This window comes from Mya arenaria, chromosome 2 (genome assembly GCF_026914265.1).
Source record: "Mya arenaria isolate MELC-2E11 chromosome 2, ASM2691426v1".
In the NCBI taxonomy this organism is placed as follows: Eukaryota; Metazoa; Mollusca; class Bivalvia; order Myida; family Myidae; genus Mya; species Mya arenaria.
Window position 1 is genome coordinate 7,555,559 of NC_069123.1, and position 24,915 is coordinate 7,580,473.

Sequence of the window (24,915 nt, forward strand, 5' to 3'; positions counted from 1 at the left end):
TGGAAGAAGTACTTCTCTTAAGGTAGTTCACTGGTACACGTACAAGTAGCAACCTGGATGAAGTACTTCTCTCATGGTATTCCACTCGTACACGTACAACGAGCGACATTGATGAAGTACTGCTATTACGGTAGTCAATTGATGAAGTACTTCTCTTATGGTAGTCCACCTGTACACGCACAAGTATCGGTCCACCTGTACACGCACAAGTATCGACATGGATGAAGCATTGCTCTTACGGTTGTCCACGCGTAGACGTGCACGTAGCGTTTGTACGAAAGACCGGTGGTGACGTTTAAATTTCAAAATTCGAATGCAAGTAGTCCTTAGCTCTGAATTGACAGGGAACTTAGGATTTTGATTTACAAAGGGCGCGGTTAAGGAATGCAATTTAAAAAGTACGCCCCTTTTTAAAAAAAATACAAAAAAATACAGGGTTTGATGAGTAAATTTGGGCGGGAGATCAACCGCAATAAAAAATGAGCCATTTTAGTAGGAAATAGTACATCCAACTGCATTAAAGTGCATTCATTTCATATTATTTCTCGGATTTTGACATAAAAATCAAACTTGGATTGTTGCATACCCTGTTTGAGTCTAAAAAGTGTAACCTTATCATTTCAGTGACCAGCATTTACGAGTGCAAAAGGAGGGAAAATTTATCGGCAGTATATATACAAAGTCCCTCTACCGAGAGTTCACAGACAGCACCTTTACACAGGAAAAGGTCCGCTCCGCTGACGAGATTCAACTTGGAGTTTTGGGACCCTTCATTAAAGCGAAAGTAGGCGACACAGTTGAAGTTGTGTTCAAGAATATGGCGTCAAGACCTTACTCCATCCACGCGCAAGGACTACGCTACAATAAGACATACGAGGGAATGGGGTATAATGACGATAACTTTTTATGTTCAAAACTTTCAGGAACTATTGATTTGGAACGCACTGGCAAATTTTGTGCAAGACGCAATACATCGCTGTTATCACGGAAACTCTTATATTTTTCGAGGCTATACTAACAGAATCTATTTTATAATTCAATTCAAAGTAAATCCTAAATTATGATAAATTATTTACTTTGTTGTACTTATTCGGAATCAATCCCTTACATTTTTAACGCTTTCTTTTTTGTATTCTTATAAATCATTTTGTTTAGAACATTAGGCCTAAACAAATAGTTATGTTTCCTGTAATTGCTCAAAAAAAGAGGTTTGTTTTTTACTTTGGGCTATAAAAGATATGGTCGGAGGGTAAAGAGAACGATCGGTCATGTTACATAAAAGATACAATTATGTGCTACAAGATTTCGACTATTTTTTTTATCTGGTTTTACATTTGTATCATTATTTTATATGCATATGTTTTATTTCTTCACAGTCACGTTTATGAAATCTATATATTTTAATGGGTTTTTCCAGTTTTACCATATACATATTTATTATATTTGCATCAATTGCATGTCACACCACATGTATGATTTAACTATTCTTTATGTTATATCCAGTTCTTGCTACGGTGTTGCAACGTTGTAAAACGCTGTAATTAGACTACACTAATGCACAACAGAAAAATGTATGTGATCAAATGTCTATAAAACGTAAGTATAAAATGATAATTATATTATTAAACAATTAAACATGTCATAAACGATGGACAAAGCGATGGATATCTTGCCGATCAGATATCAATACCCCTCCGAGAAGGGCCATAAACAGGCAATATCGCACAGTCCAATACACAGGTATTTGAACCTTTCAAAGGCGCTGATTTTTACATAAATGCTAAAAATTACCGAGGTTGACATATCCTATAATTAAACGGAAAAGTGCATTTGAAAGTACGTATTTCAGTTTCTCAGGAACTAAAATAATCAGATAATTAGAAATATGTTAAATTTAGACCTCTGTCTGTCCCTTCTTATTTCAATGCTATGAAGGTTATCAAATAAAACCAAAATGTAAATATGACATACACTTTTAAAAAAACACTGGTCATAGATAATGAACGTAAAATGCGTGTAGCCCAATCAAGCTTAATAATGATAAATTTCTATTTATGAAAGATTAAAATGGTTTTGGTCTGGATAATTGATTAACGAAAAAAAAACTATAATGTGTCTACTGTACATGTATATAATTATATTTTTGGGTCAAGTTGCAACTTGCTTGACCAGTTATATGGGATCTGCCCTTAACCTACGAATTAAGACATAAACACGCGTCAATTGTATTTATTGTACCAAAACAGATTTATATCATCTTTAAATTTGTATTTATGAGTTTCTAATGGTCTGCATGCGCTGATTGCAATAAATTTGGATTTACCCTAAAGTGCCGATGCTAAAAATAGCACATAAAAAGTTATGCGCATTGCGCGTACGAAAGGGTCTTTATTGTTCTTGAGCATGATGCTCAATTATTATTTTGCCGATGCAGCATGATGCTCTGCCGAAGCTGCTTCAGCCTGCCGATGCTGTATGGGCTTTGCCGATGCAGCATCGGCTTATTTTACGTTAGCGCGTACGAAAGGGTCTTTATTGTTCTTGAGCATGATGCTCAAGTATTATTTTGCAGATGCAGCATGATGCTCTGCCGATGCTGCTTCAGTCTGCCGATGCTGCATGGGCTTTGCCGATGCTGCATGGGCTTTGCCGATGCAGCATCGGCTTATTTTACATTAGCATGATGCCGCATCGGCAATAAAGACCCTAATCGTACGTCATAAGAATGGATTTGAAGGATCGTCTATTATAAAAAAATTCATCAGGATCTTTGCAAGCTGCGACCTTGTTTTGACTGTTTCTTTCTTGATCTTGCTTTCCATAATAACCACGTACTGCCAGACTGCTAGCTTCACATCCATATGAGTTACACAACGTTTTATTGGGAAAAATATAGTGGTGTGTTTAAGCACCCAAGCAGAAAAACACACTGTGAATTCAATGAGATGTTTAGGCACATTGGACAGTTAGATACAAATTGCTTGCTAGAAATTCTCGCTCCAACTCCCTACTAAGAGCATTTTTTTAAATTCACGAAAAATGGCATGTGAATTGGATGTCATGCGTCGAAAAAACATTGAATTTAGACCGCAGTTATAAACATAATTCCACCTTTATCAGCAATATCAGAAACAAATGGTGCCAAGGAACGGACAAATGCATACATTGCTATATAGGCTTAAACATAAGGTCACACAACGAGTATACGTGAACTATTTGCAATGAAAGCACTCCTGATATTATACTACACATACTTTCGTTTTGCATTTAGGATGAATACCTCCGTGAAGACAGCTCTAAATTACACATGTAATTGTGAAAACATTTATAATAAGTTTTAAGTTGATGCTTGCTGCTAAATTAGTATAAACGCGTACATTTTTTGCTAGAATATATTTACATGCACAATCTTATAAACTATATATATAGATTAAAACATTCAAATAAAATGTACAAATTGTTTCCTTAATGTCTGAAAATAAGCATATATATTCAATTCACTGAAGATGAAAAGACCAATTTTGCGTCAATGATGTCTTTATAAAGGGAGGTAAATATTGTTTACACATAGTGCAGTTAACAACGCAGTTATCTGACCAGAGTGAATACAGGAACAGCGGTAGTCATTTTATTGAACAAGCCGTTTGTAGTATTAATGAACATATCAGATATATATAATTGTTCAAAATCTTGTATTTATAGCGTCAATCATACGTGCAATGGATAAGGCTCAGGAAACGAACATCACATCTAAAGATTTACCATGGTTTTGAGGTCATATGACATTTTAATACATTTTGACATATATGCTGTAGTTTATGATCTAAACATTCAACGAAAGCGTCATATCTGAAATACACACGTAAAAGACATTTGATATTCTGACAGTGTTAGTGCCAGTGCGTTGTATGTTGTAAGATAAACATGAATTTTCACATTTTGTATCAGCATTAATACCAATGGACACAACGTTCCAAATCATTTTCTTACTTTAAGAAACGTATTTTCGGCTACGTGTCTCAACGTTCACACTACTATCTGGTGATGACGGACGTTGTCGTCCTACGTACACGCCATGGATGTAAATAATGAAATCCTGTCTTTCTTAACAGTCTTGATCATTATTGTGTTAGTGTTGTCTTCAACTCATTTAGGGAAATTATTGTCGTCAATAGCTCGATTTACGCGTACTTTGAGTATAATATAAATAAAGAAATGGCTTGTTGTGACATTTCATGCCATGGTGTTTAATTACGACTTAATACAACGTCACTTACGATTATGCAACGATCATTGCATGCATTATTTAAAATGAAAAAAACACTCGATATCGGGAGTAAATAAGTACTGATATTCTTGATTGCCTTTAACATTTTATTATCACAAATTGTGTAATACATGTACGTACTTCTGAGCAAAGACAACACAAGTTATGTTTATAGAGCGAATGTATCACATCGCTTACGACGCATGTAACTTTCCAAGTGTTTGCGTATTTTCCAATCCGAAATAACCTTGGTTTGTCTTCCACGTCAATCCGAGATAATCGTATTGTCAACAATTCTAACAATGATGTTGACAGCATAGATAATAACATATTAAATTCCAAAATTGGAGCCTATGAAATAAAAGAGGTAGTTAATGTTGAAAGTTTAATAAGGCTTCAACAGGTGAGCTATAAGCGGGTCATTTTCAATATGGTTTTAATTATTTATTTCCATATAAGATTAAATTTTTTAATCGTATATTTATGTTCGGGACTATTTTCAAGAAGATAGATTCTGTCTATCCATGTACCAGTACATAAGAAGGGAAATTATGATAATCCTGACAATTATAGAGGCATATAGCCCTTGTAGAAGTGTTTAGCAATATATATATATATACAGTCGAACCCCGTTGACTCGAACTCTAAGGGACCGGCGAAAATACCTCGAGTCTCGGGTAGTTCGAGCCAAGCGGGAATTTAAACAATTAGTATTAAGGAATTGGTCATTTAGATCCAGTTCGAGCCAACGATGAAATCGAGCCAAGCGAGTTCGAGCCAACGGGGTTCGACTGTATAAGTATTCTGTATAGAAGACGGTTTAAGGGGCTGAGTCCCCTCCACCCGAAAAAAAAATATCCAAAAAAATACTACACAACAACAACAACAACAACAACAAAAAACAAAAACCGCAAGTAGTTTTTAACACATTTTGGAACAAGATCAATATTTTTAAATGCAAACAATGTTAAAAACTAGAAATGTGTCCATAGGACACGGATGCCCCCACTTCGATTTTTTGTCACAGAAAATAAGCCATAATGATTATTCAGGATAATCTGCACATATAGGATAAGTTGAGTTGAGTTGGGTTTTACGGCATCGCAAGACTGTATAGGTTATATGGCGCCATTCAGGCAGGAAAAAACTTGTTAGATCCACATTGGACACATACTTTTCAAGAATTAGATTGGAAACATATATTTTTGAAGTATTTTTGGCAAAAAAGGGCCGTAACTCCTAAATGACTAAAGCGATTTCCATGACTATCGAACTTGATCAAGATATTATGGTCACAAACATGTGTTTAAAGTTTGGTGAGGATTGGACAAACAGTTTTCAAGAATTAGATTGGAAACATATATTTTTGAAGTATTTTTGGCAAAAAGGGCCGTAACTCCTAAATGACTAAAGCGATTTCCATGACTATCGAACTTGATCAAGATATTATGGTCACAAACATGTGTTTAAAGTTTGGTGAGGATTGGACAAACGGTTTTCAAGAATTAGATCGGAAACAATCTTCGGGACGTACGTACGTACGTACGTACGGACGTACGTACGGACAAGGGCAACCCTATATGCCGCCACTTTGTGGGGGCATAAAAACGCCTCACATCATCAGCCAGAAATGTTTGCACCTTACCGTCATACAAACGTAGTTACCAAAGTCCAAAAGCCGAACAGCTGACCAACTCTTTCTGTAAATTAAACACAAGTTAAAAGTTTATGATCAACTAAATGTCAACAAATAGTGTTGCAGAGGGTCTATTGCCGAAATTGACGTTTTTTTATGTTGACAACAAATAAATAAGTTTTAAGCTCGAAAATACCATAAAACATCAAGGGGACGAGAATGCGCGATTTTATTCTCACCTTTTCTCGTTATTCACGTAAGCGCCACAATGATCAAAATCACGTTCTCATCCACATATACATTCTGACCAAGTTTCATGAACTTACAGTCATAAATGTGCCCTCTATAGTGTTATAAACAAGCTTTTCCTTTAATTTGACCTTGTAACCTAGTTTTTAACCCCAGATGATTCAATATCAAACTCTTCCAAGATTTTATTGAGGGTAACATTCTGACCAAGTTTCATCAAGCTTTTCCTTTTATTTCACCTGGTGACCTAGTTTCTGACCGCACATGACCTAGATTCGAACATGACCTAGAGATCATTAATATTTACATTCTTACCAAGTTTCATGAACATACAGTCATAAATGTGACCTCTAGTGTGCTAACTAGTGTTGGGAATCGGTTCCAATTTTACAATAGATAATCGGTTCCACTCAAGTAACAGATTATGGAAGGCGATGTGCGCGTGACGTAGGGTATGGTGAGACGTAAATTTCAATACCAGAACCAAGCTCCTATCACTCTTGGTTCCGAAGATACCTTCGAGATTAGCTCCCCCTTAGTAGCTATATGGGAGCGCGTTTTGTGTACGAAATGTCGCGAATTTGCGCGTACTTTGACGCTGTTGAAACCAGTCAAAAACTATCATCCCGCACACCCCAAGGGGTGCATCTTGAAGGGTTTAGCGTCCCCTACATGGAAAAATTGGTCCCAGCCTGATCACGTGTAGGGATGCTGAGATATCTTCGAGATTGCCAACCCCATTTTACGGCATTTTGTGCTGCATTTTAGTGTATAAAATAACGTTATAGGCGAATGGAAACGGTCACGTAATAACGCCAGCGATGCACCGACGTGCGCGTGACGTAGGGTATGGTGAGACGTAAATTTCAATACCAGAACCAAGCTCCTATCACTCTTGGTTCCGAAGATACCTTCGAGATTAGCCCCCCCTTAGTAGCTATATGGGAGCGCGTTTTGTGTACGAAATGTCGCGAATTTGCGCGTACTTTGACGCTGTTGAAACCAGTCAAAAACTATCATCCCGCACACCCCAAGGGGTGCATCTTGAAGGGTTTAGCGTCCCCTACATGGAAAAATTGGTCCCAGCCTGATCACGTGTAGGGATGCTGAGATATCTTCGAGATTGCCAACCCCATTTTACGGCATTTTGTGCTGCATTTTAGTGTATAAAATAACGTTATAGGCGAATGGAAACGGTCACGTAATAACGCCAGCGATGCACCGACGTGCGCGTGACGTAGGGTATGGTGAGACGTAAATTTCAATACCAGAACCAAGCTCCTATCACTCTTGGTTCCGAAGATACCTTCGAGATTAGCTCCCCCTTAGTAGCTATATGGGAGCGCGTTTTGTGTACGAAATGTCGCGAATTTGCGCGTACTTTGACGCTGTTAAAACCAGTCAAAAACTATCATCCCGCACACCCCAAGGGGTGCATCTTGAAGGGTTTAGCGTCCCCTACATGGAAAAATTGGTCCCAGCCTGATCACGTGTAGGGATGCTGAGATATCTTCGAGATTGCCAACCCCATTTTACGGCATTTTGTGCTGCATTTTAGTGTATAAAATAACGTTATAGGCGAATGGAAACGGTCACGTAATAACGCCAGCGATGCACCGACGTGCGCGTGACGTAGGGTATGGTGAGACGTAAATTTCAATACCAGAACCAAGCTCCTATCACTCTTGGTTCCGAAGATACCTTCGAGATTAGCTCCCCCTTAGTAGCTATATGGGAGCGCGTTTTGTGTACGAAATGTCGCGAATTTGCGCGTACTTTGACGCTGTTGAAACCAGTCAAAAACTATCATCCCGCACACCCCAAGGGGTGCATCTTGAAGGGTTTAGCATCCCCTACATGGAAAAATTGGTCCCAGCCTGATCACGTGTAGGGATGCTGAGATATCTTCGAGATTGCCAACCCCATTTTACGGCATTTTGTGCTGCATTTTAGTGTATAAAATAACGTTATAGGCGAATGGAAACGGTCACGTAATAACGCCAGCGATGCACCGACGTGCGCGTGACGTAGGGTATGGTGAGACGTAAATTTCAATACCAGAACCAAGCTCCTATCACTCTTGGTTCCGAAGATACCTTCGAGATTAGCTCCCCCTTAGTAGCTATATGGGAGCGCGTTTTGTGTACGAAATGTCGCGAATTTGCGCGTACTTTGACGCTGTTGAAACCAGTCAAAAACTATCATCCCGCACACCCCAAGGGGTGCATCTTGAAGGGTTTAGCGTCCCCTACATGGAAAAATTGGTCCCAGCCTGATCACGTGTAGGGATGCTGAGATATCTTCGAGATTGCCAACCCCATTTTACGGCATTTTGTGCTGCATTTTAGTGTATAAAATAACGTTATAGGCGAATGGAAACGGTCACGTAATAACGCCAGCGATGCACCGACGTGCGCGTGACGTAGGGTATGGTGAGACGTAAATTTCAATACCAGAACCAAGCTCCTATCACTCTTGGTTCCGAATATACCTTCGAGATTAGCTCCCCCTTAGTAGCTATATGGGAGCGCGTTTTGTGTACGAAATGTCGCGAATTTGCGCGTACTTTGACGCTGTTGAAACCAGTCAAAAACTATCATCCCGCACACCCCAAGGGGTGCATCTTGAAGGGTTTAGCGTCCCCTACATGGAAAAATTGGTCCCAGCCTGATCACGTGTAGGGATGCTGAGATATCTTCGAGATTGCCAACCCCATTTTACGGCATTTTGTGCTGCATTTTAGTGTATAAAATAACGTTATAGGCGAATGGAAACGGTCACGTAATAACGCCAGCGATGCACCGACGTGCGCGTGACGTAGGGTATGGTGAGACGTAAATTTCAATACCAGAACCAAGCTCCTATCACTCTTGGTTCCGAAGATACCTTCGAGATTAGCTCCCCCTTAGTAGCTATATGGGAGCGCGTTTTGTGTACGAAATGTCGCGAATTTGCGCGTACTTTGACGCTGTTGAAACCAGTCAAAAACTATCATCCCGCACACCCCAAGGGGTGCATCTTGAAGGGTTTAGCGTCCCCTACATGGAAAAATTGGTCCCAGCCTGATCACGAGTAGGGATGCTGAGATATCTTCGAGATTGCCAACCCCATTTTACGGCATTTTGTGCTGCATTTTAGTGTATAAAATAACGTTATAGGCGAATGGAAACGGTCACGTAATAACGCCAGCGATGCACCGACGTGCGCGTGACGTAGGGTATGGTGAGACGTAAATTTCAATACCAGAACCAAGCTCCTATCACTCTTGGTTCCGAAGATACCTTCGAGATTAGCTCCCCCTTAGTAGCTATATGGGAGCGCGTTTTGTGTACGAAATGTCGCGAATTTGCGCGTACTTTGACGCTGTTGAAACCAGTCAAAAACTATCATCCCGCACACCCCAAGGGGTGCATCTTGAAGGGTTTAGCATCCCCTACATGGAAAAATTGGTCCCAGCCTGATCACGTGTAGGGATGCTGAGATATCTTCGAGATTGCCAACCCCATTTTACGGCATTTTGTGCTGCATTTTAGTGTATAAAATAACGTTATAGGCGAATGGAAACGGTCACATAATAACGCCAGCGATGCACCGACGTGCGCGTGACGTAGGGTATGGTGAGACGTAAATTTCAATACCAGAACCAAGCTCCTATCACTCTTGGTTCCGAAGATACCTTCGAGATTAGCTCCCCCTTAGTAGCTATATGGGAGCGCGTTTTGTGTACGAAATGTCGCGAATTTGCGCGTACTTTGACGCTGTTGAAACCAGTCAAAAACTATCATCCCGCACACCCCAAGGGGTGCATCTTGAAGGGTTTAGCGTCCCCTACATGGAAAAATTGGTCCCAGCCTGATCACGTGTAGGGATGCTGAGATATCTTCGAGATTGCCAACCCCATTTTACGGCATTTTGTGCTGCATTTTAGTGTATAAAATAACGTTATAGGCGAATGGAAACGGTCACGTAATAACGCCAGCGATGCACCGACGTGCGCGTGACGTAGGGTATGGTGAGACGTAAATTTCAATACCAGAACCAAGCTCCTATCACTCTTGGTTCCGAAGATACCTTCGAGATTAGCTCCCCCTTAGTAGCTATATGGGAGCGCGTTTTGTGTACGAAATGTCGCGAATTTGCGCGTACTTTGACGCTGTTGAAACCAGTCAAAAACTATCATCCCGCACACCCCAAGGGGTGCATCTTGAAGGGTTTAGCGTCCCCTACATGGAAAAATTGGTCCCAGCCTGATCACGTGTAGGGATGCTGAGATATCTTCGAGATTGCCAACCCCATTTTACGGCATTTTGTGCTGCATTTTAGTGTATAAAATAACGTTATAGGCGAATGGAAACGGTCACGTAATAAGGCCAGCGATGCACCGACGTGCGCGTGACGTAGGGTATGGTGAGACGTAAATTTCAATACCAGAACCAAGCTCCTATCACTCTTGGTTCCGAAGATACCTTCGAGATTAGCTCCCCCTTAGTAGCTATATGGGAGCGCGTTTTGTGTACGAAATGTCGCGAATTTGCGCGTACTTTGACGCTGTTGAAACCAGTCAAAAACTATCATCCCGCACACCCCAAGGGGTGCATCTTGAAGGGTTTAGCGTCCCCTACATGGAAAAATTGGTCCCAGCCTGATCACGTGTAGGGATGCTGAGATATCTTCGAGATTGCCAACCCCATTTTACGACATTTTGTGCTGCATTTTAGTGTATAAAATAACGTTATAGGCGAATGGAAACGATCACGTAATAACGCCAGCGATGCACCGACGTGCGCGTGACGTAGGGTATGGTGAGACGTAAATTTCAATACCAGAACCAAGCTCCTATCACTCTTGGTTCCGAAGATACCTTCGAGATTAGCTCCCCCTTAGTAGCTATATGGGAGCGCGTTTTGTGTACGAAATGTCGCGAATTTGCGCGTACTTTGACGCTGTTGAAACCAGTCAAAAACTATCATCCCGCACACCCCAAGGGGTGCATCTTAAAGGGTTTAGCGTCCCCTACATGGAAAAATTGGTCCCAGCCTGATCACGTGTAGGGATGCTGAGATATCTTCGAGATTGCCAACCCCATTTTACGGCATTTTGTGCTGCATTTTAGTGTATAAAATAACGTTTTAGGCGAATGGAAACGGTCACGTAATAACGCCAGCGATGCACCGACGTGCGCGTGACGTAGGGTATGGTGAGACGTAAATTTCAATACCAGAACCAAGCTCCTATCACTCTTGGTTCCGAAGATACCTTCGAGATTAGCTCCCCCTAAGTAGCTATATGGGAGCGCGTTTTGTGTACGAAATGTCGCGAATTTGCGCGTACTTTGACGCTGTTGAAACCAGTCAAAAACTATCATCCCGCACACCCCAAGGGGTGCATCTTGAAGGGTTTAGCGTCCCCTACATGGAAAAATTGGTCCCAGCCTGATCACGTGTAGGGATGCTGAGATATCTTCGAGATTGCCAACCCCATTTTACGGCATTTTGTGCTGCATTTTAGTGTATAAAATAACGTTATAGGCGAATGGAAACGGTCACGTAATAACGCCAGCGATGCACCGACGTGCGCGTGACGTAGGGTATGGTGAGACGTAAATTTCAATACCAGAACCAAGCTCCTATCACTCTTGGTTCCGAAGATACCTTCGAGATTAGCTCCCCCTTAGTAGCTATATGGGAGCGCGTTTTGTGTACGAAATGTCGCGAATTTGCGCGTACTTTGACGCTGTTGAAACCAGTCAAAAACTATCATCCCGCACACCCCAAGGGGTGCATCTTGAAGGGTTTAGCGTCCCCTACATGGAAAAATTGGTCCCAGCCTGATCACGTGTAGGGATGCTGAGATATCTTCGAGATTGCCAACCCCATTTTACGGCATTTTGTGCTGCATTTTAGTGTATAAAATAACGTTATAGGCGAATGGAAACGGTCACGTAATAACGCCAGCGATGCACCGACGTGCGCGTGACGTAGGGTATGGTGAGACGTAAATTTCAATACCAGAACCAAGCTCCTATCACTCTTGGTTCCGAAGATACCTTCGAGATTAGCTCCCCCTTAGTAGCTATATGGGAGCGCGTTTTGTGTACGAAATGTCGCGAATTTGCGCGTACTTTGACGCTGTTGAAACCAGTCAAAAACTATCATCCCGCACACCCCAAGGGGTGCATCTTGAAGGGTTTAGCGTCCCCTACATGGAAAAATTGGTCCCAGCCTGATCACGTGTAGGGATGCTGAGATATCTTCGAGATTGCCAACCCCATTTTACGGCATTTTGTGCTGCATTTTAGTGTATAAAATAACGTTATAGGCGAATGGAAACGATCACGTAATAACGCCAGCGATGCACCGACGTGCGCGTGACGTAGGGTATGGTGAGACGTAAATTTCAATACCAGAACCAAGCTCCTATCACTCTTGGTTCCGAAGATACCTTCGAGATTAGCTCCCCCTTAGTAGCTATATGGGAGCGCGTTTTGTGTACGAAATGTCGCGAATTTGCGCGTACTTTGACGCTGTTGAAACCAGTCAAAAACTATCATCCCGCACACCCCAAGGGGTGCATCTTAAAGGGTTTAGCGTCCCCTACATGGAAAAATTGGTCCCAGCCTGATCACGTGTAGGGATGCTGAGATATCTTCGAGATTGCCAACCCCATTTTACGGCATTTTGTGCTGCATTTTAGTGTATAAAATAACGTTTTAGGCGAATGGAAACGGTCACGTAATAACGCCAGCGATGCACCGACGTGCGCGTGACGTAGGGTATGGTGAGACGTAAATTTCAATACCAGAACCAAGCTCCTATCACTCTTGGTTCCGAAGATACCTTCGAGATTAGCTCCCCCTAAGTAGCTATATGGGAGCGCGTTTTGTGTACGAAATGTCGCGAATTTGCGCGTACTTTGACGCTGTTGAAACCAGTCAAAAACTATCATCCCGCACACCCCAAGGGGTGCATCTTGAAGGGTTTAGCGTCCCCTACATGGAAAAATTAATCCCAGCCTGATCACGTGTAGGGATGCTGAGATATCTTCGAGATTGCCAACCCCATTTTACGGCATTTTGTGCTGCATTTTAGTGTATAAAATAACGTTATAGGCGAATGAAAACGGTCACGTAATAAGGCCAGCGATGCACCGACGTGCGCGTGACGTAGGGTATGGTGAGACGTAAATTTCAATACCAGAACCAAGCTCCTATCACTCTTGGTTCCGAAGATACCTTCGAGATTAGCTCCCCCTTAGTAGCTATATGGGAGCGCGTTTTGTGTACGAAATGTCGCGAATTTGCGCGTACTTTGACGCTGTTGAAACCAGTCAAAAACTATCATCCCGCACACCCCAAGGGGTGCATCTTGAAGGGTTTAGCGTCCCCTACATGGAAAAATTGGTCCCAGCCTGATCACGTGTAGGGATGCTGAGATATCTTCGAGATTGCCAACCCCATTTTACGGCATTTTGTGCTGCATTTTAGTGTATAAAATAACGTTATAGGCGAATGGAAACGGTCACGTAATAACGCCAGCGATGCACCGACGTGCGCGTGACGTAGGGTATGGTGAGACGTAAATTTCAATACCAGAACCAAGCTCCTATCACTCTTGGTTCCGAAGATACCTTCGAGATTAGCTCCCCCTTAGTAGCTATATGGGAGCGCGTTTTGTGTACGAAATGTCGCGAATTTGCGCGTACTTTGACGCTGTTGAAACCAGTCAAAAACTATCATCCCGCACAACCCAAGGGGTGCATCTTGAAGGGTTTAGCGTCCCCTACATGGAAGAATTGGTCCCAGCCTGATCACGTGTAGGGATGCTGAGATATCTTCGAGATTGCCAACCCCATTTTACGGCATTTTGTGCTGCATTTTAGTGTATAAAATAACGTTATAGGCGAATGGAAACGGTCACGTAATAACGCCAGCGATGCACCGACGTGCGCGTGACGTAGGGTATGGTGAGACGTAAATTTCAATACCAGAACCAAGCTCCTATCACTCTTGGTTCCGAAGATACCTTCGAGATTAGCTCCCCCTTAGTAGCTATATGGGAGCGCGTTTTGTGTACGAAATGTCGCGAATTTGCGCGTACTTTGACGCTGTTGAAACCAGTCAAAAACTATCATCCCGCACACCCCAAGGGGTGCATCTTAAAGGGTTTAGCGTCCCCTACATGGAAAAATTGGTCCCAGCCTGATCACGTGTAGGGATGCTGAGATATCTTCGAGATTGCCAACCCCATTTTATGGCATTTTGTGCTGCATTTTAGTGTATAAAATAACGTTATAGGCGAATGGAAACGGTCACGTAATAACGCCAGCGATGCACCGACGTGCGCGTGACGTAGGGTATGGTGAGACGTAAATTTCAATACCAGAACCAAGCTCCTATCACTCTTGGTTCCGAAGATACCTTCGAGATTAGCTCCCCCTTAGTAGCTATATGGGAGCGCGTTTTGTGTACGAAATGTCGCGAATTTGCGCGTACTTTGACGCTGTTGAAACCAGTCAAAAACTATCATCCCGCACACCCCAAGGGGTGCATCTTGAAGGGTTTAGCGTCCCCTACATGGAAAAATTGGTCCCAGCCTGATCACGTGTAGGGATGCTGAGATATCTTCGAGATTGCCAACCCCATTTTACGGCATTTTGTGCTGCATTTTAGTGTATAAAATAACGTTATAGGCGAATGGAAACGGTCACGTAATAACGCCAGCGATGCACCGACGTGCGCGTGACGTAGGGTATGGTGAGACGTAAATTTCAATACCAGAACCAAGCTCCTATCACTCTTGGTTCCGAAGATACCTTCGAGATTAGCTCCCCCTTAGTAGCTATATGGGAGCGCGTTTTGTGTACGAAATGTCGCGAATTTGCGCGTACTTTGACGCTGTTGAAACCAGTCAAAAACTATCATCCCGCACACCCCAAGGGGTGCATCTTGAAGGGTTTAGCGTCCCCTACATGGAAAAATTGGTCCCAGCCTGATCACGTGTAGGGATGCTGAGATATCTTCGAGATTGCCAACCCCATTTTACGGCATTTTGTGCTGCATTTTAGTGTATAAAATAACGTTATAGGCGAATGGAAACGGTCACGTAATAACGCCAGCGATGCACCGACGTGCGCGTGACGTAGGGTATGGTGAGACGTAAATTTCAATACCAGAACCAAGCTCCTATCACTCTTGGTTCCGAAGATACCTTCGAGATTAGCTCCCCCTTAGTAGCTATATGGGAGCGCGTTTTGTGTACGAAATGTCGCGAATTTGCGCGTACTTTGACGCTGTTGAAACCAGTCAAAAACTATCATCCCGCACACCCCAAGGGGTGCATCTTGAAGGGTTTAGCGTCCCCTACATGGAAAAATTGGTCCCAGCCTGATCACGTGTAGGGATGCTGAGATATCTTCGAGATTGCCAACCCCATTTTACGGCATTTTGTGCTGCATTTTAGTGTATAAAATAACGTTATAGGCGAATGGAAACGGTCACGTAATAACGCCAGCGATGCACCGACGTGCGCGTGACGTAGGGTATGGTGAGACGTAAATTTCAATACCAGAACCAAGCTCCTATCACTCTTGGTTCCGAAGATACCTTCGAGATTAGCTCCCCCTTAGTAGCTATATGGGAGCGCGTTTTGTGTACGAAATGTCGCGAATTTGCGCGTACTTTGACGCTGTTGAAACCAGTCAAAAACTATCATCCCGCACACCCCAAGGGGTGCATCTTGAAGGGTTTAGCGTCCCCTACATGGAAAAATTGGTCCCAGCCTGATCACGTGTAGGGATGCTGAGATATCTTCGAGATTGCCAACCCCATTTTACGGCATTTTGTGCTGCATTTTAGTGTATAAAATAACGTTATAGGCGAATGGAAACGGTCACGTAATAACGCCAGCGATGCACCGACGTGCGCGTGACGTAGGGTATGGTGAGACGTAAATTTCAATACCAGAACCAAGCTCCTATCACTCTTGGTTCCGAAGATACCTTCGAGATTAGCTCCCCCTTAGTAGCTATATGGGAGCGCGTTTTGTGTACGAAATGTCGCGAATTTGCGCGTACTTTGACGCTGTTGAAACCAGTCAAAAAACTATCATCCCGCACACCCCAAGGGGTGCATCTTGAAGGGTTTAGCGTCCCCTACATGGAAAAATTGGTCCCAGCCTGATCACGTGTAGGGATGCTGAGATATCTTCGAGATTGCCAACCCCATTTTACGGCATTTTGTGCTGCATTTTAGTGTATAAAATAACGTTATAGGCGAATGGAAACGGTCACGTAATAACGCCAGCGATGCACCGACGTGCGCGTGACGTAGGGTATGGTGAGACGTAAATTTCAATACCAGAACCAAGCTCCTATCACTCTTGGTTCCGAAGATACCTTCGAGATTAGCTCCCCCTTAGTAGCTATATGGGAGCGCGTTTTGTGTACGAAATGTCGCGAATTTGCGCGTACTTTGACGCTGTTGAAACCAGTCAAAAACTATCATCCCGCACACCCCAAGGGGTGCATCTTGAAGGGTTTAGCGTCCCCTACATGGAAAAATTGGTCCCAGCCTGATCACGTGTAGGGATGCTGAGATATCTTCGAGATTGCCAACCCCATTTTACGGCATTTTGTGCTGCATTTTAGTGTATAAAATAACGTTATAGGCGAATGGAAACGGTCACGTAATAAGGCCAGCGATGCACCGACGTGCGCGTGACGTAGGGTATGGTGAGACGTAAATTTCAATACCAGAACCAAGCTCCTATCACTCTTGGTTCCGAAGATACCTTCGAGATTAGCTCCCCCTTAGTAGCTATATGGGAGCGCGTTTTGTGTACGAAATGTCGCGAATTTGCGCGTACTTTGACGCTGTTGAAACCAGTCAAAAACTATCATCCCGCACACCCCAAGGGGTGCATCTTGAAGGGTTTAGCGTCCCCTACATGGAAAAATTGGTCCCAGCCTGATCACGTGTAGGGATGCTGAGATATCTTCGAGATTGCCAACCCCATTTTACGGCATTTTGTGCTGCATTTTAGTGTATAAAATAACGTTATAGGCGAATGGAAACGGTCACGTAATAAGGCCAGCGATGCACCGACGTGCGCGTGACGTAGGGTATGGTGAGACGTAAATTTCAATACCAGAACCAAGCTCCTATCACTCTTGGTTCCGAAGATACCTTCGAGATTAGCTCCCCCTTAGTAGCTATATGGGAGCGCGTTTTGTGTACGAAATGTCGCGAATTTGCGCGTACTTTGACGCTGTTGAAACCAGTCAAAAACTATCATCCCGCACACCCCAAGGGGTGCATCTTGAAGGGTTTAGCGTCCCCTACATGGAAAAATTGGTCCCAGCCTGATCACGTGTAGGGATGCTGAGATATCTTCGAGATTGCCAACCCCATTTTACGGCATTTTGTGCTGCATTTTAGTGTATAAAATAACGTTATAGGCGAATGGAAACGGTGACGTAATAACGCCAGCGATGCACCGACGTGCGCGTGACGTAGGGTATGGTGAGACGTAAATTTCAATACCAGAACCAAGCTCCTATCACTCTTGGTTCCGAAGATACCTTCGAGATTAGCTCCCCCTTAGTAGCTATATGGGAGCGCGTTTTGTGTACGAAATGTCGCGAATTTGCGCGTACTTTGACGCTGTTGAAACCAGTCAAAAACTATCATCCCGCACACCCCAAGGGGTGCATCTTGAAGGGTTTAGCGTCCCCTACATGGAAGAATTGGTCCCAGCCTGATCACGTGTAGGGATGCTGAGATATCTTCGAGATTGCCAACCCCATTTTACGGCATTTTGTGCTGCATTTTAGTGTATAAAATAACGTTATAGGCGAATGGAAACGGTCACGTAATAAGGCCAGCGATGCACCGACGTGCGCGTGACGTAGGGTATGGTGAGACGTAAATTTCAATACCAGAACCAAGCTCCTATCACTCTTGGTTCCGAAGATACCTTCGAGATTAGCTCCCCCTTAGTAGCTATATGGGAGCGCGTTTTGTGTACGAAATGTCGCGAATTTGCGCGTACTTTGACGCTGTTGAAACCAGTCAAAAACTATCATCCCGCACACCCCAAGGGGTGCATCTTGAAGGGTTTAGCGTCCCCTACATGGAAAAATTGGTCCCAGCCTGATCACGTGTAGGGATGCTGAGATATCTTCGAGATTGCCAACCCCATTTTATCGGCATTTTGTGCTGCATTTTAGTGTATAAAATAACGTTATAGGCGAATGGAAACGGTCACGTAATAAGGCCAGCGATGCACCGACGTGCGCGTGACGTAGGGTATGGTGAGACGTAAATTTCAATACCAGAACCAAGCTCCTATCACTCTTGGTTCCGAAGATACCTTCGAGATTAGCTCCCCCTTAGTAGCTATATGGGAGCGCGTTTTGTGTACGAAATGTCGCGAATTTGCGCGTACTTTGACGCTGTTGAAACCAGTCAAAAACTATCATCCCGCACACCCCAAGGGGTGCATCTTGAAGGGTTTAGCGTCCCCTACATGGAAAAATTGGTCCCAGCCTGATCACGTGTAGGGATGCTGAGATATCTTCGAGATTGCCAACCCCATTTTACGGCATTTTGTGCTGCATTTTAGTGTATAAAATAACGTTATAGGCGAATGGAAACGGTCACGTAATAACGCCAGCGATGCACCGACGTGCGCGTGACGTAGGGTATGGTGAGACGTAAATTTCAATACCAGAACCAAGCTCCTATCACTCTTGGTTCCGAAGATACCTTCGAGATTAGCTCCCCCTTAGTAGCTATATGGGAGCGCGTTTTGTGTACGAAATGTCGCGAATTTGCGCGTACTTTGACGCTGTTGAAACCAGTCAAAAACTATCATCCCGCACACCCCAAGGGGTGCATCTTGAAGGGTTTAGCGTCCCCTACATGGAAAAATTGGTCCCAGCCTGATCACGTGTAGGGATGCTGAGATATCTTCGAGATTGCCAACCCCATTTTACGGCATTTTGTGCTGCATTTTAGTGTATAAAATAACGTTATAGGCGAATGGAAACGGTCACGTAATAACGCCAGCGATGCACCGACGTGCGCGTGACGTAGGGTATGGTGAGACGTAAATTTCAATACCAGAACCAAGCTCCTATCACTCTTGGTTCCGAAGATACCTTCGAGATTAGCTCCCCCTTAGTAGCTATATGGGAGCGCGTTTTGTGTACGAAATGTCGCGAATTTGCGCATACTTTGACGCTGTTGAAACCAGTCAAAAACTATCATCCCGCACACCCCAAGGGGTGCATCTTGAAGGGTTTAGCGTCCCCTACATGGAAAAATTGGTCCCAGCCTGATCACGTGTAGGGATGCTGAGATATCTTCGAGATTGCCAACCCCATTTTACGGCATTTTGTGCTGCATTTTAGTGTATAAAATAACGTTATAGGCGAATGGAAACGGTCACGTAATAACGCCAGCGATGCACCGACGTGCGCGTGACGTAGGGTATGGTGAGACGTAAATTTCAATACCAGAACCAAGCTCCTATCACTCTTGGTTCCGAAGATACCTTCGAGATTAGCTCCCCCTTAGTAGCTATATGGGAGCGCGTTTTGTGTACGAAATGTCGCGAATTTGCGCGTACTTTGACGCTGTTGAAACCAGTCAAAAACTATCATCCCGCACACCCCAAGGGGTGCATCTTGAAGGGTTTAGCGTCCCCTACATGGAAAAATTGGTCCCAGCCTGATCACGTGTAGGGATGCTGAGATATCTTCGAGATTGCCAACCCCATTTTACGGCATTTTGTGCTGCATTTTAGTGTATAAAATAACGTTATAGGCGAATGGAAACGGTCACGTAATAACGCCAGCGATGCACCGACGTGCGCGTGACGTAGGGTATGGTGAGACGTAAATTTCAATACCAGAACCAAGCTCCTATCACTCTTGGTTCCGAAGATACCTTCGAGATTAGCTCCCCCCTTAGTAGCTATATGGGAGCGCGTTTTGTGTACGAAATGTCGCGAATTTGCGCGTACTTTGACGCTGTTGAAACCAGTCAAAAACTATCATCCCGCACACCCCAAGGGGTGCATCTTGAAGGGTTTAGCGTCCCCTACATGGAAAAATTGGTCCCAGCCTGATCACGTGTAGGGATGCTGAGATATCTTCGAGATTGCCAACCCCATTTTACGGCATTTTGTGCTGCATTTTAGTGTATAAAATAACGTTATAGGCGAATGGAAACGGTCACGTAATAAGGCCAGCGATGCACCGACGTGCGCGTGACGTAGGGTATGGTGAGACGTAAATTTCAATACCAGAACCAAGCTCCTATCACTCTTGGTTCCGAAGATACCTTCGAGATTAGCTCCCCCTTAGTAGCTATATGGGAGCGCGTTTTGTGTACGAAATGTCGCGAATTTGCGCGTACTTTGACGCTGTTGAAACCAGTCAAAAACTATCATCCCGCACACCCCAAGGGGTGCATCTTGAAGGGTTTAGCGTCCCCTACATGGAAAAATTGGTCCCAGCCTGATCACGTGTAGGGATGCTGAGATATCTTCGAGATTGCCAACCCCATTTTACGGCATTTTGTGCTGCATTTTAGTGTATAAAATAACGTTATAGGCGAATGGAAACGGTCACGTAATAAGGCCAGCGATGCACCGACGTGCGCGTGACGTAGGGTATGGTGAGACGTAAATTTCAATACCAGAACCAAGCTCCTATCACTCTTGGTTCCGAAGATACCTTCGAGATTAGCTCCCCCTTAGTAGCTATATGGGAGCGCGTTTTGTGTACGAAATGTCGCGAATTTGCGCGTACTTTGACGCTGTTGAAACCAGTCAAAAACTATCATCCCGCACACCCCAAGGGGTGCATCTTGAAGGGTTTAGCGTCCCCTACATGGAAAAATTGGTCCCAGCCTGATCACGTGTAGGGATGCTGAGATATCTTCGAGATTGCCAACCCCATTTTACGGCATTTTGTGCTGCATTTTAGTGTATAAAATAACGTTATAGGCGAATGGAAACGGTCACGTAATAAGGCCAGCGATGCACCGACGTGCGCGTGACGTAGGGTATGGTGAGACGTAAATTTCAATACCAGAACCAAGCTCCTATCACTCTTGGTTCCGAAGATACCTTCGAGATTAGCTCCCCCTTAGTAGCTATATGGGAGCGCGTTTTTGTGTACGAAATGTCGCGAATTTGCGCGTACTTTGACGCTGTTGAAACCAGTCAAAAACTATCATCCCGCACACCCCAAGGGGTGCATCTTGAAGGGTTTAGCGTCCCCTACATGGAAAAATTGGTCCCAGCCTGATCACGTGTAGGGATGCTGAGATATCTTCGAGATTGCCAACCCCATTTTACGGCATTTTGTGCTGCATTTTAGTGTATAAAATAACGTTATAGGCGAATGGAAACGGTCACGTAATAAGGCCAGCGATGCACCGACGTGCGCGTGACGTAGGGTATGGTGAGACGTAAATTTCAATACCAGAACCAAGCTCCTATCACTCTTGGTTCCGAAGATACCTTCGAGATTAGCTCCCCCTTAGTAGCTATATGGGAGCGCGTTTTGTGTACGAAATGTCGCGAATTTGCGCGTACTTTGACGCTGTTGAAACCAGTCAAAAACTATCATCCCGCACACCCCAAGGGGTGCATCTTGAAGGGTTTAGCGTCCCCTACATGGAAAAATTGGTCCCAGCCTGATCACGTGTAGGGATGCTGAGATATCTTCGAGATTGCCAACCCCATTTTACGGCATTTTGTGCTGCATTTTAGTGTATAAAATAACGTTATAGGCGAATGGAAACGGTCACGTAATAAGGCCAGCGATGCACCGACGTGCGCGTGACGTAGGGTATGGTGAGACGTAAATTTCAATACCAGAACCAAGCTCCTATCACTCTTGGTTCCGAAGATACCTTCGAGATTAGCTCCCCCTTAGTAGCTATATGGGGAGCGCGTTTTGTGTACGAAATGTCGCGAATTTGCGCGTACTTTGACGCTGTTGAAACCAGTCAAAAACTATCATCCCGCACACCCCAAGGGGTGCATCTTGAAGGGTTTAGCGTCCCCTACATGGAAAAATTGGTCCCAGCCTGATCACGTGTAGGGATGCTGAGATATCTTCGAGATTGCCAACCCCATTTTACGGCATTTTGTGCTGCATTTTAGTGTATAAAATAACGTTATAGGCGAATGGAAACGGTCACGTAATAACGCCAGCGATGCACCGACGTGCGCGTGACGTAGGGTATGGTGAGACGTAAATTTCAATACCAGAACCAAGCTCCTATCACTCTTGGTTCCGAAGATACCTTCGAGATTAGCTCCCCCTTAGTAGCTATATGGGAGCGCGTTTTGTGTACGAAATGTCGCGAATTTGCGCGTACTTTGACGCTGTTGAAACCAGTCAAAAACTATCATCCCGCACACCCCAAGGGGTGCATCTTGAAGGGTTTAGCGTCCCCTACATGGAAAAATTGGTCCCAGCCTGATCACGTGTAGGGATGCTGAGATATCTTCGAGATTGCCAACCCCATTTTACGGCATTTTGTGCTGCATTTTAGTGTATAAAATAACGTTATAGGCGAATGGAAACGGTCACGTAATAAGGCCAGCGATGCACCGACGTGCGCGTGACGTAGGGTATGGTGAGACGTAAATTTCAATACCAGAACCAAGCTCCTATCACTCTTGGTTCCGAAGATACCTTCGAGATTAGCTCCCCCTTAGTAGCTATATGGGAGCGCGTTTTGTGTACGAAATGTCGCGAATTTGCGCGTACTTTGACGCTGTTGAAACCAGTCAAAAACTATCATCCCGCACACCCCAAGGGGTGCATCTTGAAGGGTTTAGCGTCCCCTACATGGAAAAATTGGTCCCAGCCTGATCACGTGTAGGGATGCTGAGATATCTTCGAGATTGCCAACCCCATTTTACGGCATTTTGTGCTGCATTTTAGTGTATAAAATAACGTTATAGGCGAATGGAAACGGTCACGTAATAACGCCAGCGATGCACCGACGTGCGCGTGACGTAGGGTATGGTGAGACGTAAATTTCAATACCAGAACCAAGCTCCTATCACTCTTGGTTCCGAAGATACCTTCGAGATTAGCTCCCCCTTAGTAGCTATATGGGAGCGCGTTTTGTGTACGAAATGTCGCGAATTTGCGCGTACTTTGACGCTGTTGAAACCAGTCAAAAACTATCATCCCGCACACCCCAAGGGGTGCATCTTGAAGGGTTTAGCGTCCCCTACATGGAAAAATTGGTCCCAGCCTGATCACGTGTAGGGATGCTGAGATATCTTCGAGATTGCCAACCCCATTTTACGGCATTTTGTGCTGCATTTTAGTGTATAAAATAACGTTATAGGCGAATGGAAACGGTCACGTAATAAGGCCAGCGATGCACCGACGTGCGCGTGACGTAGGGTATGGTGAGACGTAAATTTCAATACCAGAACCAAGCTCCTATCACTCTTGGTTCCGAAGATACCTTCGAGATTAGCTCCCCCTTAGTAGCTATATGGGAGCGCGTTTTGTGTACGAAATGTCGCGAATTTGCGCGTACTTTGACGCTGTTGAAACCAGTCAAAAACTATCATCCCGCACACCCCAAGGGGTGCATCTTGAAGGGTTTAGCGTCCCCTACATGGAAAAATTGGTCCCAGCCTGATCACGTGTAGGGATGCTGAGATATCTTCGAGATTGCCAACCCCATTTTACGGGCATTTTGTGCTGCATTTTAGTGTATAAAATAACGTTATAGGCGAATGGAAACGGTCACGTAATAAGGCCAGCGATGCACCGACGTGCGCGTGACGTAGGGTATGGTGAGACGTAAATTTCAATACCAGAACCAAGCTCCTATCACTCTTGGTTCCGAAGATACCTTCGAGATTAGCTCCCCCTTAGTAGCTATATGGGAGCGCGTTTTGTGTACGAAATGTCGCGAATTTGCGCGTACTTTGACGCTGTTGAAACCAGTCAAAAACTATCATCCCGCACACCCCAAGGGGTGCATCTTGAAGGGTTTAGCGTCCCCTACATGGAAAAATTGGTCCCAGCCTGATCACGTGTAGGGATGCTGAGATATCTTCGAGATTGCCAACCCCATTTTACGGCATTTTGTGCTGCATTTTAGTGTATAAAATAACGTTATAGGCGAATGGAAACGGTCACGTAATAAGGCCAGCGATGCACCGACGTGCGCGTGACGTAGGGTATGGTGAGACGTAAATTTCAATACCAGAACCAAGCTCCTATCACTCTTGGTTCCGAAGATACCTTCGAGATTAGCTCCCCCTTAGTAGCTATATGGGAGCGCGTTTTGTGTACGAAATGTCGCGAATTTGCGCGTACTTTGACGCTGTTGAAACCAGTCAAAAACTATCATCCCGCACACCCCAAGGGGTGCATCTTGAAGGGTTTAGCGTCCCCTACATGGAAAAATTGGTCCCAGCCTGATCACGTGTAGGGATGCTGAGATATCTTCGAGATTGCCAACCCCATTTTACGGCATTTTGTGCTGCATTTTAGTGTATAAAATAACGTTATAGGCGAATGGAAACGGTCACGTAATAACGCCAGCGATGCACCGACGTGCGCGTGACGTAGGGTATGGTGAGACGTAAATTTCAATACCAGAACCAAGCTCCTATCACTCTTGGTTCCGAAGATACCTTCGAGATTAGCTCCCCCTTAGTAGCTATATGGGAGCGCGTTTTGTGTACGAAATGTCGCGAATTTGCGC

The 24,915-nt window shown here is 44.2% G+C and overlaps 1 pseudogene; it reads left to right on the top strand.

The window, feature by feature from the left end:
- The window catches only part of LOC128205825 (ferroxidase HEPHL1-like), a 322,009-nt pseudogene that overhangs the window by 12,844 nt on the left and 284,250 nt on the right, over positions 1-24,915 (top strand).